Consider the following 12,761-nt stretch of genomic DNA (forward strand, 5'->3'; position numbering starts at 1 on the left):
CTTCGTCCCAGATTTTCAGGGTCCCTGTTCGGGCGCCAGTTGCCGAGGCCAGCCGGCAGCAAACCAGGGTTCGCAGATTGGGATTCCTGAAATAGGGGCAAGGACTAGGAAAAATTAAAAGAGAGACAAACAGATGGAGTTCGGGAGGACTACAGCCCAAGTCAGCAGTCCAAGAAGGCTGTGAGCTCCGGACTGCCGCCTAAGACTGTCCTGTTTATTTGAAATTCTGACCTTAAATACTCATCTTAAAACTAGGGAACTGCCAGAGGCTACATTCATACAAAATAGTAAACAAGTCACATTTAGGATAAATGAGAAAGGATTAACATTGCTTAAAGTCATCCTGATAAAAACTGATTGACATTGCTTAAAGTTATCCTGATAAGAGTTACTTCCTTGTGTATACAGTTGTGTAGGTCCAAGGTGAGATTCAAGGTCATTGACCCCACAGTCTGTCCCCAACAATGGTGGAGTTTCTAGGAGCTTGAGTTTCTATCAGACAGGACCTTAAGGCCTGGGAGGAGATCTGAATTCCAGACTAGGCATTGTTGTCCCTGATCTCACCTTCATCATAAAAGGCCGCTTTCCACTGTAAAAACTGTCTCTCCGTAAGTATTGCCCTTATGATTGTACGAAGTGGGGGGGTATTCTAAACTGCCTTCCAATATTGAAGCATGTTGGGGTCCTTCTCAGACATCTAGGAGGGGCGTAAAATGGCAATGGAGCCCATGAATAATTTCGGGAACACAGATTCCGGAGACCAGACTCTCAGTGCAGATCTAACTTTATTTTAGAAAATGCACTCACTCAATACAGATCGAGTGGTGGCCACCACATCAGCAAATAGGGATGTCCCTGAATGCGACCATCAGCCGATGGTGTCCTGAGACACGTCCAGCTTGCCTTTAGTATCTGGGAACTCCTACTCCAGGCAGGAGGGGCCAAGCGCCCTCTGGCTCCAGACAGCTTGTGTCACTGAGTGTGTACGTGCGGACGCACAAGTGGCAAGCAGTGGGGCTCCTACACCACTAGCTAGGAGTCCCCACAGAAGCAGTTCTAGAATGTGTGGTTCCCAGATCCGCCAGGGCGATTACTCTCTGACCAAGGGTAAAGGAAACATGGAGGACGATTAGGGGGCAGGGATAGCAGCCTGTTGGAGACCTGTGAAAAACAGATCACTCGATACTGATAGTATTCCATAAGTCACAGGGACTTGGGGATTAACATGCTGGTTCCTCTCAGCCTGGGCATGGCACTCCTCATTAGAAAAGGTATACCATTTGAGGTACAGGGGGCCAGGAATCACAGCCTTGGTTAAATTTTTCTAGTCTTGGTTGGTGCAGTGTACTGCTGGTCAGCCAGGCCTTGAGAATGGTCTAGGCGTAGGGTGAATTAGGCCCATCCTCAGAGACCGATTTCTTAAGCTCCTTTAAATCTTGGACCTCCCAGGGATACCATAGGGCCGGTCTATTGCTCCCAGGGTTAGCATTTACCGGGAAAGCCATGCATGGTGGGGAAGAGTTGCCACTGATTTTATAGGATGGCAGCTTAACCTGCTCTTCCAGTTTAGCATTATGTAGCAAAGAACTTTCTCAGGAAGAGGGATGGAAATATGGCAGGGCAGGAGAACTTGGAGTAGGGCTCAGGGGGCTGGCCGCAGAGTCAAAGGAGGCCAACATTCCCTCCTCACGATGAGGCTTTAAACCCTTCTCTTCCTGAGCAGCTGGAGGGCTAACTCACTGGGACTCCAAGCACTCCTCAATAAAAGTTTCCCAGGCTGGGTTGCTCTTTGAGGCCACCCTGGGAGCAACTCTGCTGTCCCTGGATGTCTCCTTAACTGAGTCAGGATAGAAGCAGGCCTTGAGGGCAGACAAAGTAGGGTAGACCCCGAGGGGAGGGCCCTCGGTCAAGTTAATCTCCCTCCTTCTCACAATGCCTTCTACATGGTTCTAGATGCCCCATTAAATAGGGAGCAGCACATGTTAAGCCCTCCCAGACATTCTCAGCCTGGGGATCTGAGATCTCCAAACCTCAGCTTTTAAACATAAACCTCAACACCTTGAGCACCGGGTCCTCATGTTTGGTGTGAGATTGCCCCATCTTTTCAGGGAGATCCTTACATTGTAACTTGCTTGGCTCAACATGCCTACGGTTTCGCTTTTGATGAGCACTCTTTTCAAGCCCCATGTTGTGTGCCAGAATGTCGGGGTTTTTAGTCCTCAGTCCATCCCAACCTGCAGGAGGTATAGAGAAAACACACCCTGACCAGGACAAGCCAAGAAAGGAAAAGGCCGACTGATTGCCGGTACCTAGCCCTCCCACCCTCCCTCACCAGAGGACAATCAAACGCATCAGGGAGACCCGAAGACCAGTTAAGGTAGGAACTCATTTACTGAGGAAGTACATTAAGCTAATATAGGATGCAGGAGCCTATCAGCCCAAAGGTAGGCAGGACGGGGGAAGTAATCTCACTATAGGTAAAGAAGGGGAATCATGCTATCCAGAGGACGGAAGTGTTCAGGGCCTATCCCAGACGTAACCTTACTTTACATCGTACATACATCACAAACCACAGCCATGCCTTCCAACCAGGCAGCAGGCACCATCTAAGCCAGGTGCTGTCCCAAAACCAGGAAATGCACACTGGGCAACAAGTTAGGCGTCCTTTTCTACAGCCTAGGTTTCCATTTCCCTGATGTGATGTGCTTCACAGGAATTGTCTTCAGTTATCAGATTGGTTGCTCTACAAAAAGGCAAATGTCAGCACTCAACCTCTGTTTGTTCTCTTAAGGAAAAGGACTTTGAGATTAATTTGTTATTGTTATTGTTGTTTTTGAATAATGTCCCATTTCCTCTTTCTGTTGAAATAAGATAAATACCAGTGTGGAGCTTGAAAAACAGTGCTAATATGGTGCAAACCTTTGGGAATTCTATAAAACCTCTTGGAACATTGATTCATTCAATTTCCACGGATTGATCCAACTGAATGCTTGTTTGGAGCCTTTGCAGCTTTATTTAAACATAAGAATTATTTTGCCTTTACAGAGAATGTATTGGGGGATTTCATTTACATGGAATACATCTTATGCTGAGCACAAAAAAAAAGATACTTCCCCTTGCAATATACATTGGAAATCTCATGTCCTTGTATTTATGCATGCACATGCTCACCGTGCCCTGCGCATAGCAGACCTAGACCCTAAAGACCCCAGTCCAAGTGACTCCTTGAGGCCCCATACCAGCAAGAAAGATCACAACACCCATTGGCTCTGGTACTTTTAAATATTTCTGCTACCTTTTAATCAGGCTTCTGTCAAAAACTGGAAAGATTTTATTTCCCACCCCCTCCAGTTAGGTACGTTTCCAATACAAAACAGAAAGGGCAGTCTCAGGTCTTTGATAACCCCTTCTGGGGATCAATCCCTCTCTGGTTTATTTTTTTTTAGGGTCTGAAAGTGGCAGTTTCTTTGCCTTTTACTAAATTATGCTTTGCATTTTAGATAGCTATTCTCATTGAAAAAATCAGAATCTTTATCAATCAAATGGTCAAGTACATACTTCTTGAACAGTAAAGGACAAATCTGGGCCCCCTGACTATTTCCCTTCTTTACAGCAGGAATAGCTCCCAAAGAAATGACCTCCACCCATATTCCTACCCAGTATCCCAGTTTACAAGGGGTGTAAACGCTTGCATTCCCTTCATATCAGGTCCTCAGTCCTTCCCACTACATTTCCTGGGGCAGCTTGTAGCTCCCAGATGCTTCAGCAGAATGCCTTCAGCCTATACCTGAACTTCACCCTGCACTAGAACTCTCCTGGGACCAGTTGACAGTCCTATCCTCGGATCAGACCTAGCTGCACAGTACCTACCACCTTTAGCCTCAGGGTTACAGGATTCACCTGAATAAGTGAGCTGCCATGTTATTCCCTCTCCTGTGGGGGAGATGGCCCGTCCAACAAACCTCCCCTATAAACATCCTTCTCCTGTATGTGACTGTCTCTGTGTAGTTCTCTGGGATGGATGCTTACAGTTAGCATAATGAATTCCCTGGTAACTAGCAAAATTTCAAATATAAAACTAAATAATTCAAAGTTAGATCACTTTCCTCAAGCAGGATATGTGAATGTATTTCAGATCAGGAGCTGAGATGTCAGGTACAACAAACTTAAGATCGTCATAATTGTCAAATGTTTAAATTTGCTAGGTCCTAGTGGCTCACACCAGCAATCAGGAGACTCAGATCTGAGGATCACAGTTTGAAGCCAGCCTGGGCTTGAAAGTCCATGAGATTATTATCTCCAATTAAACACAGAAAAAACCAGAAGTGATACTATGGCTCAATTGAGAGCTACCTTGAGCATCAGGAGGCTCAGGAACAGTGCCCAGGCCCTGAGCTCAGGCCCTAAGGGGCAAAAAGTTAAAATTTTGTAAATGTTTTCAGCAGCTCTATAAACAAAAAGGCATCCATTTCAAGGAAATATATACCTTCTGCAGTATTTATGAATGAAAGCAAATTCATATTATCAAAATAAGCTTATGTTGGAACAAACAGGACTAGCACAGAGAAGGAAGTAAAAAATAAACCAGAAGAAGATGTCGCTGCTTTGGCAAACATTTTAAGGTTCACTTTGAACATGAACCATAGTGCCATTATAAGCGGTAAAGTTGAAAAATACAGTAATAATGAAGCCTTCAATTAAATTAGAAATAAAATTAGGCTGCTATTTGTTCAACTAATACCACAATGAGTAATTGATTATTATTTTTAATTTCATTATTAACAAAACAGACATAGAAATACAATAAAAATTTCAAACCATGAGTATGTATCTTTTCGTGGAACCCTGTATCATAAATTCATTCATGTAAATTCCAAAGCAGATAAACAAATATAAAACATCTTAACATTTTCTTGGCTTATACCTTAGGAAAATGATATTGAAGTTACATATATACAATTGCATATAATTGGCTATCTCTTCAGAATATACAATTTTACAGATAAAGAAAGTATCTTGCATATCTTCATAAAGATATGAAGATGTTTTTTTCATTTACAAATATGTAGTGCATGAAATCAATAGTAATGTGAATCTTTCTAATTTTTTTATTATCAGAATGATATATAGAGGAGTTATATTGTAAGGTAGTGAGTATGTTACTTTTTGAACATTTTTCCCCTTCTTTATGTTTTCCTCCCACTTTACATCCACCTAACCCCTCCCAAGTTGTGGAGTACATTTCTAATATAATGTCTTGTGAATGTCACTGTTACACTGGTTCATCCTTTGAACTTTGTCTCATAATCTTTTCTCCTTCTCTTCCCTTATTCAAACAAATGAGTAAACGCACATACACTACATCAGGTACCAAAGTCACATACATCATCAACAGAGGATACATTCTAAAGGAAAGCAAAAAGAAAAAGAGAAAAAAAGGAGTAAAAATACAACTTCACATAGAACATTAAAAACAAACAAGTATAAATCTCTTGTTACTATCCTGGAGTTCATTTCCCTTAGGAGCATCATACATAAATTCATGAGTTCTATATACTACTGAAATGTTGATCTAGGTCTGAAAAAACCCAGTTAAACAGACCTCTTGAATGATATGACTAATCCAGGGATCAATGGGGATTAAAGTAGAAAATTCAGGTACTATGCCCAAGATGCAGCTAGCTCTATGCCCTAAGTCCTTTTATATACCTCTGATCTTTAACTAAAGTCAAATTGCAAAATTAAACATGAAATTTCAAAATCATTCACTTCTTCTCCCTCTCCCTCTTTCCCTTTCCTTCTACTTCCCTTCGTCTCCCAAACTATGCCAGTATTTTCTCAGTTTATAAACTAGAAACAGCAAAAGGTCCATACAAACATACAAAATCAGCCTGAGAAAATGGGAGGATTAGATTTTGAATTCAGACTGATTGCAGAGACTTGTTTCTTAACAGCAGGCATTGCTATGTTAAATATGTTGTCAAGTCAAATTAACTGAATTTTTATCTTAGGGTCTAACATATAAGCTTCAGGATCTCGGGGACTAATTTTACACCTATAAAATGTGGCTGGTCACAACAATGTTCATTGCAGCACTATTCACCATAGCAAAGATATGGAACCAACCTGGATGTCCCTCAGTTGATGAGTGGATCAACAAGTTGTGGTATTTGTACACAATGGAATTCTATGCTGCTGTCAGAAAGAATGACATCACCCCATTTGATAGGAAATGGAAAGACTTAGGAAAAATCATATTAAGTGAAGTAAGCCAGACTCAAAGGAAATTAGGCTCAATGGTTTCCCTCATTCGTCATAATCAGTAGAAACCTTGGGGTCTAGTAGCAGAGATCTGCAATAGAGCAAAATCTTGATACATAAGGCCATATAGTATGAAGCTAATTGAAAGGACCTCCAGGATATTGAAACAAAAGCCATATAAGGAATGTACTATGTTATCTCTCATCTCCTTTGCTGTCCCTTGGTTATCTCATATTCTTACAGTATCTCACTTTGTTATCTGATATATTGAATTTATTTGTATTTGTTTATTTGAAATTTGATAGGGAAGGGGGGAAAACCAAGACAGGTGGGGGGGTGGGGAGGAGGGTAATGGGTACCAAGACATGTGACAGGGTATCAATGTATGTGAATTAATGCACCTTCCATCTGGCAAATATCATGTAATCCTTTTATTAATTACAATAAAAAATTAAAAAAAATGTGGCTAGTAATGCTTATTAAAATAACCAGATCAAATGAGTAAATGTATGTAAAATAGAGTCATGCCCATAACTTGTTGAGACTTGTATTTGTAAATTCTATTTTGCTTGCTACTGTAATCTAGAACATAAGGTTTCTACACTAATTTCTGGGCATCTAACTTTTCAGGCTCATTTGATACAGTAATATATTACACTAAATTACTAACAAGGTGGAAATGGAGTATTGACTTAGTATTTCATTCGGTCTTAGTAAGCTTTTTTTTTTTCTTAAAGTACTATTGATCCATCTTCCGATGGAGGTCATTGTAAGATTAGAAAAGTATATGAATGTAGAAAGCACTGTTGCAGTTTTAAGCATGTTGATGTGAAAAATAACACTTTTCTTTCCCAATCTTCCTATTTACCTATCTATAATAAGAAAAACAATAGTAATGATAAATTAATCTTTATCCTCATCACTAGCCTGGGGAGAATTGCTAAGAAGAGATAAAAAAAGAAAACAATAAATAAACGAATTGATTTAGTAGTTTAGTAATTTTATTTGTTTCCCATTTTACAAGTGATTAAGGCAATATTAGTTTGTGTTTAAATTTCTGGCAGTGATTATTTGCCAACGAAGAAATCTGTAAATCCCTTCCCTGAAAATATTTAAAGATGAAGATGGGAATGTGGCTCAGTCGTAGAGTGCTTGCCTAGCATTCATGAAGCCCTGGGTTCGATTCCTCAATACCACATAAATAGAGACAGCTGTAAGTAGCATTGCAGCTCAGGTGGTAGAGTGCTAGTCTTGAGCAAAAGAAACTCAGTGCCAATGCCCACACCCTAAGTTGAAGCCTCAGATCTGGCAAAAAATGTTTAAATAATTATTAACTCATAGTCCAAGTATTAGCCAAAGATTATCACTGAATTAAACACTTCCATTTAAAGAAAGGTAACTTCATATCATTGTTTGTCTTTTTTTATACTCGACACAGCTTTTTATTATGAGTTATTTGAGAATTGGGAGAATTACATATAATTTATGCTTAATTATATGAAAATAGGTACTAACTTTCCTGTCCCTTAAGAAGTTAATCAGAAAAGTTATTTGAGACCCTCTGTATAGATCCTACCTGGAAGTCTGATACATTTAATGAACTGTATTTAATGTTCAATACAGTTGTTTAAGGATGAAACATTAAATCTGTACAAATAATTACTTTTGGTTATTATCAAACAGTATTTATGCAAATGAATGACTGGTGCATGTTAAATACCCGACAACTATTTTATAAAATATACTGTTCTCCAACATGCTCAGTGAATTCATAGCCTAAGCTATCTATGTACATTTAATCAAATGTATTAAGAGAAAATGAAAAGTTATTTAAAATATTTTAATAAAATCTCATAGAACTGTGGCATGCAAGTGTATACAAATTAATTTACTGAAATAGGATACATTCAATGGAGAAGTCAATGTATTCTTTTGCAAAGACAAAGTCAAAGGTCACCAAAATACAATACCAGGAAGCAGGTACTCCAAAGTGGTGGGATAGGGGCAAGGGGAAAGGAGTATAAAATGAAGAAAATATAAGAACAATGCTGCCAAGAATCTAATGTATATCCTACAAAATTAAGAAGAGTGAGGGAAGGGGCTGGTAGGAGAGGGATGATTGAGAATATTGAAAAGAGTGGCAATGATCAGAAGATAATGTTTTCATAAGATATGACAAATGGCAATTCCTTTGTACATCACTTCAAGATGCTAAAATAACTGAATGACTAAAAGAATAAAGGAAACCACATTAGAAAAAACTTATAATTACTAAATTTAGCAATGTTTTGGTAGCAATTTTAAATTTTGGAATTGCAATCATAATTAATTTAGATATTTTAATTTTAAACACTTCCTACAGTGCCTTTATTCTTGCCAGTCCTGGGACTTGAACAAAAGGCCTGAACACTGTCCTTGGGCTTCATCAAAGCTAGAACTCTACCACTTCCAGCTTTTTCTGTGTATGTGGTAGTGAGAAATCGAACCTGTGACATTGTGCATGCTAGGCAAGCACTCTGTCAGTAGGCCATATTCCTGTCCAATAAAGGGACTTTTTTTGCCAGTCCTGGGTCTTGAACTCAGGACCTGAGCACTGTCCTTGGGCTTTCTCAAGGCTAGAACTCCACCACTTGAGTCATAGCACCATTTCCGGCTTTTTCTAAGTACATGGTACTGAGGAATCGAACCGGGGTCTTCCTGCATGTTAGGCAAGCACTCTACCACTAGACCAAATTCCCAGCCCTATATACAGTGACTTTTTTTCATATATTTTTATTGTAATTAATAGAAGGGTTACATGATATTTGCCAGATAGATGGTGCATTAATTCCCATACATTGATACCCTTTCACATGTCTTGGTCCGCATTTCCCTCCCCCCTACCCCTACCCCTCATCTTGTTTTCCCCCATTCCCTATCCAGTTTCTACAGTGACTTTTTAATGAATAAAAATAACATTGCAAAGAAAAGACTTTTTTAGATAGCTCAAGGCCACCGCCCTACCCCTGGGCATATGTTGTTCCAGAACTCTTCAGCTAATGGCTACTTCCCTATCCCGTGATCCACAGTGACACTTCCGCTTTAGTGCCCAGGCTGACACTGAACTGGGATCCTCAGATCTTAGCCTCTGGAGTAGCTAGGATTACAGGTGTGGGCCATGGTGCCCAGTGCCAATACTCACTTTTTGAATTATTCTAAAATACCTTTTATTCTCATGCTTATTTATCCATTATTTTTGCTATTCTAATATAATTAATGGAAATTAACTCAAATTATGAATCTTTCCTCTCGTTAACACATTAATAGAATATTTTCACTTCTGTGTCCCAATCTTTCCAATGTAACACTATACGTATGCACAATATGTATTTATTGTTTACAAGACCTAAGTAATATAAATATTTGTGGATTCTGAAAACCTGACCTCACTTCAAACTTCAAAAAATAGGAAATTGGAGGGAAGGAAGATGGCACCGAGACAATAGGGACGCTGCCTAGCTCTCTCTGACAAAAAGAGAGAACCAGGGAGTCCCACGAGCCAACTACCTAAAGAAATCCACAACAACAAACTCAAAAATCAACGGAGAAGGACTCAAACTGGAAAAGAAATCCAGATAAAGCTCACATCCAACTTTCTCAAAGAATTCGGAACGTGAGGACCCCTCCCCCACCTCTCGCCCAAAGCCACGGAAAGCCGCGAAAAGCTGCTTGAGCGGGTGCCGGCTCCACGCGGGGAAAGCGGCGGCGGGCACCGGCTCTAATTCACCAAAAGCGGCGGCAGTGGAGGGTGCCAGGCCGGGAGCCCAACGGCTGCAGAAACCAGCACAGAACCGGGCCAGCGAACGGCGGAAACAGCGAAACCCAGACGCGGAACCAGAACAGCAAGCAGCGGAACCCAGATGCAGAATTCAGGCGGCGGCGGAGACCCCAAGGGAGTGAAAGACTCCACACCACCGTGGAGCACCCGCAGACAGACGCAGAGGCGTGAGTAATACGGCACGTCCCGAAACACATCGGGAAAGCGGAGCGGGTGCCAAGCAATAGAACTTAACTCAGACCCCAACACCCCGCCCGAGAAAGACTGGCGGGAGCAGGGGGGCAAGGAATTTAGTATCCTGTCCCTTCCCTCAATAGCCCCCTCCCTCAGGCCATTGACTGGAGATTGACAGGGGGGCTACCCATAAGACCCAGCACCCCACCAAGGGAGGCGGGGCTGTCCCAACTCCCACCCGCCCAACGGGCTCAACCCCCAGCCCTCTGACTGGAGACTGACAAGCGGGCGGACCCTAATACTCAGCACCCCACCAGGGGAGGCAGAGCTGTCCCAGCTCCCACCCGCCCACCAGGCTCCTCTCCCAGGCGACTGGATCTGGAGAGTGGAGGGCGTTGGGACCCTGCCTTACAACAGTGGGTAGGGGGTGCGGGTAAATAGGAGCCAGCATCTGCCCCCCCCTCAATTCTTGAGCGGCGCATCCTCCAGCTGGGAATCCGGAGCAAGACACCACCGAGGGCCCCCCCCACAGTCACAGACTCTGACAAAGCAGTGGAAACACAGCAGAGATCTGAAGGGCCGACCAGCAGCCAAGCTCCCCTTCTGAAAACCAAAAAGGCGTGGCTCCGCCCTTGAAGCCCACGTCCCCAGCTGGGCCCTGACCCTGGGAACAGAGGGGTCTCCTGCTGGTCCTGCTGAGAGCCCCTGAAACTTTCAATCCCCAGACCTTTGGCTTGGGGCTGCCCCTGGGAGCAGCACAGGAAAACGTCCACCAACCGCGCTCAGACGGAAGCTCGCACATCCATTCCATGGTCCACTGTGAGGCCACTGGTTGGGCTAAGAGCTAGTCGCGCAGCAACACGTAAGTTTTATTCTAATACTTTCCAAACTTTGTACTCAAATACGCTACCTACTTACCCCCTGACCTCTCTCATTCTATTTTTCTATCTCTGGACCTCTGCTCATCTTTCAACCCTTATACTGCATGGATCTACACTTGATGGCTGTTGAGCAACACTGTATACCTAGGTGTTTAATTATTCTCTAGGCTCAGAGGCACTTAAAGGCAATAGAAATTGGATTGAGAGGCTTATTGTTTTGGGTATAAATTGCTTATCAGTGGATTATTAGACTAGTCGGTAACTGCACAAAAAGAAAGAGTGATAACACCAATCAAAACTTGTGAACATCTAGAGTCTGCCAGCTACAGAGGTCTAGGTTGGTTATATCTGAAAAACTATAATCGTGTTTAGTATTAATCTTGCTCCCATTTTCAAATGGGCAGAACAAGAAACTCAAGAAAAATGTCAAATCAAGAAACAACATCCCCCACCCCCCCACCCAATGTAAACATCCAATGGAACAGTCACTGACAAACCTAGAAGAGAGTCTTCCAAGTGCTGTACAAATGCAATTGTTAAACATCATTAATGAAAAATGTGAAAATATAAAGAAAGAGATAAGGGAGGAAGCCATAGCTGAATAAAAGGAAACCATAAACAAGGTGATAAGTGAAAAAGAAGAAGCCATAAAGGAGGCCATAATAAAGGTTTTTCAAAGAAAAAATGGATGAATTCATAGAATCCACAAATAAAAAGGTGACCGAACTCGAGCAAATGTTCAAAGAAAATAAAGCTACTGAGCTAACCACTCAAATGGAAATCAAGGAGCTAAAGAAATCCATACATGATCTAAAAGAAGAGATGCAAGGCATCAAAACTGAGCAATTAGAAGCAAGGGAGATGAAAAATAAAGTAGATAGCTTTGATAGCAGGTTAGACAATGCAGAGGAGAGAATTTCCGGGGCTGAAGATAATTTAGTTATTATAGAGAAAGAACAGAAAATAAGTCAGTCCAAATCTAGGAAAAATGAGAGAGCGCTTCAGGAGGTCCAAGATACAATTAGGAAGCCTAATTTAAGGCTAATTGGTATTGAGGAGGGCGTGGAGAAAGAGGTCAATGGTATTGGAAATATACTTCAGGGAATCATCTCAGAGAATTTCCCAAATATCCAGAAGGGCAGACCCATCCAGATACAAGAAGCTTTTAGAACCCAAAACAGACCTGACCAGAAAAGAACATCCCACCGCCACATCGTAATCCGAACTGGATGAATAGAAACCAAAAAAAAAAGGATCCTAAAGGCAGCCAGGGAAAAGGGTTCAGTAACCTATAAAGGAAAACCAATCAGAATAACCCCAGATTACTCAGCAGAGACCATGCAAGCAAGAAGTGACTGGAAGCATATATGTCATGCCCTTAAGTCAAATAACTACCAACCAAGAATACTGTACCCAGCTAAGCTCTCATTCATAACTGAGAGAACAATAAAAACATTCCATTCCAGGGAAAAGCTGCAACAATATGTCACAACAAAACCAACACTACAGAGAATTCTGAAAGGTGTTCTATACATAGAAAACCAAAATAAATGCAATAGAGGGAAAGAAATGGCACCTAAACAGCATACCATCTAAGGACCACCAGAACTGTCAAGACATAGACCCAA

The sequence above is a fragment of the Megascapheus bottae genome, chromosome X (assembly GCF_031878675.1).
Source record: "Megascapheus bottae isolate mThoBot1 chromosome X, mThoBot2.hap1, whole genome shotgun sequence".
Classification (NCBI taxonomy): domain Eukaryota; kingdom Metazoa; phylum Chordata; class Mammalia; order Rodentia; family Geomyidae; genus Megascapheus; species Megascapheus bottae.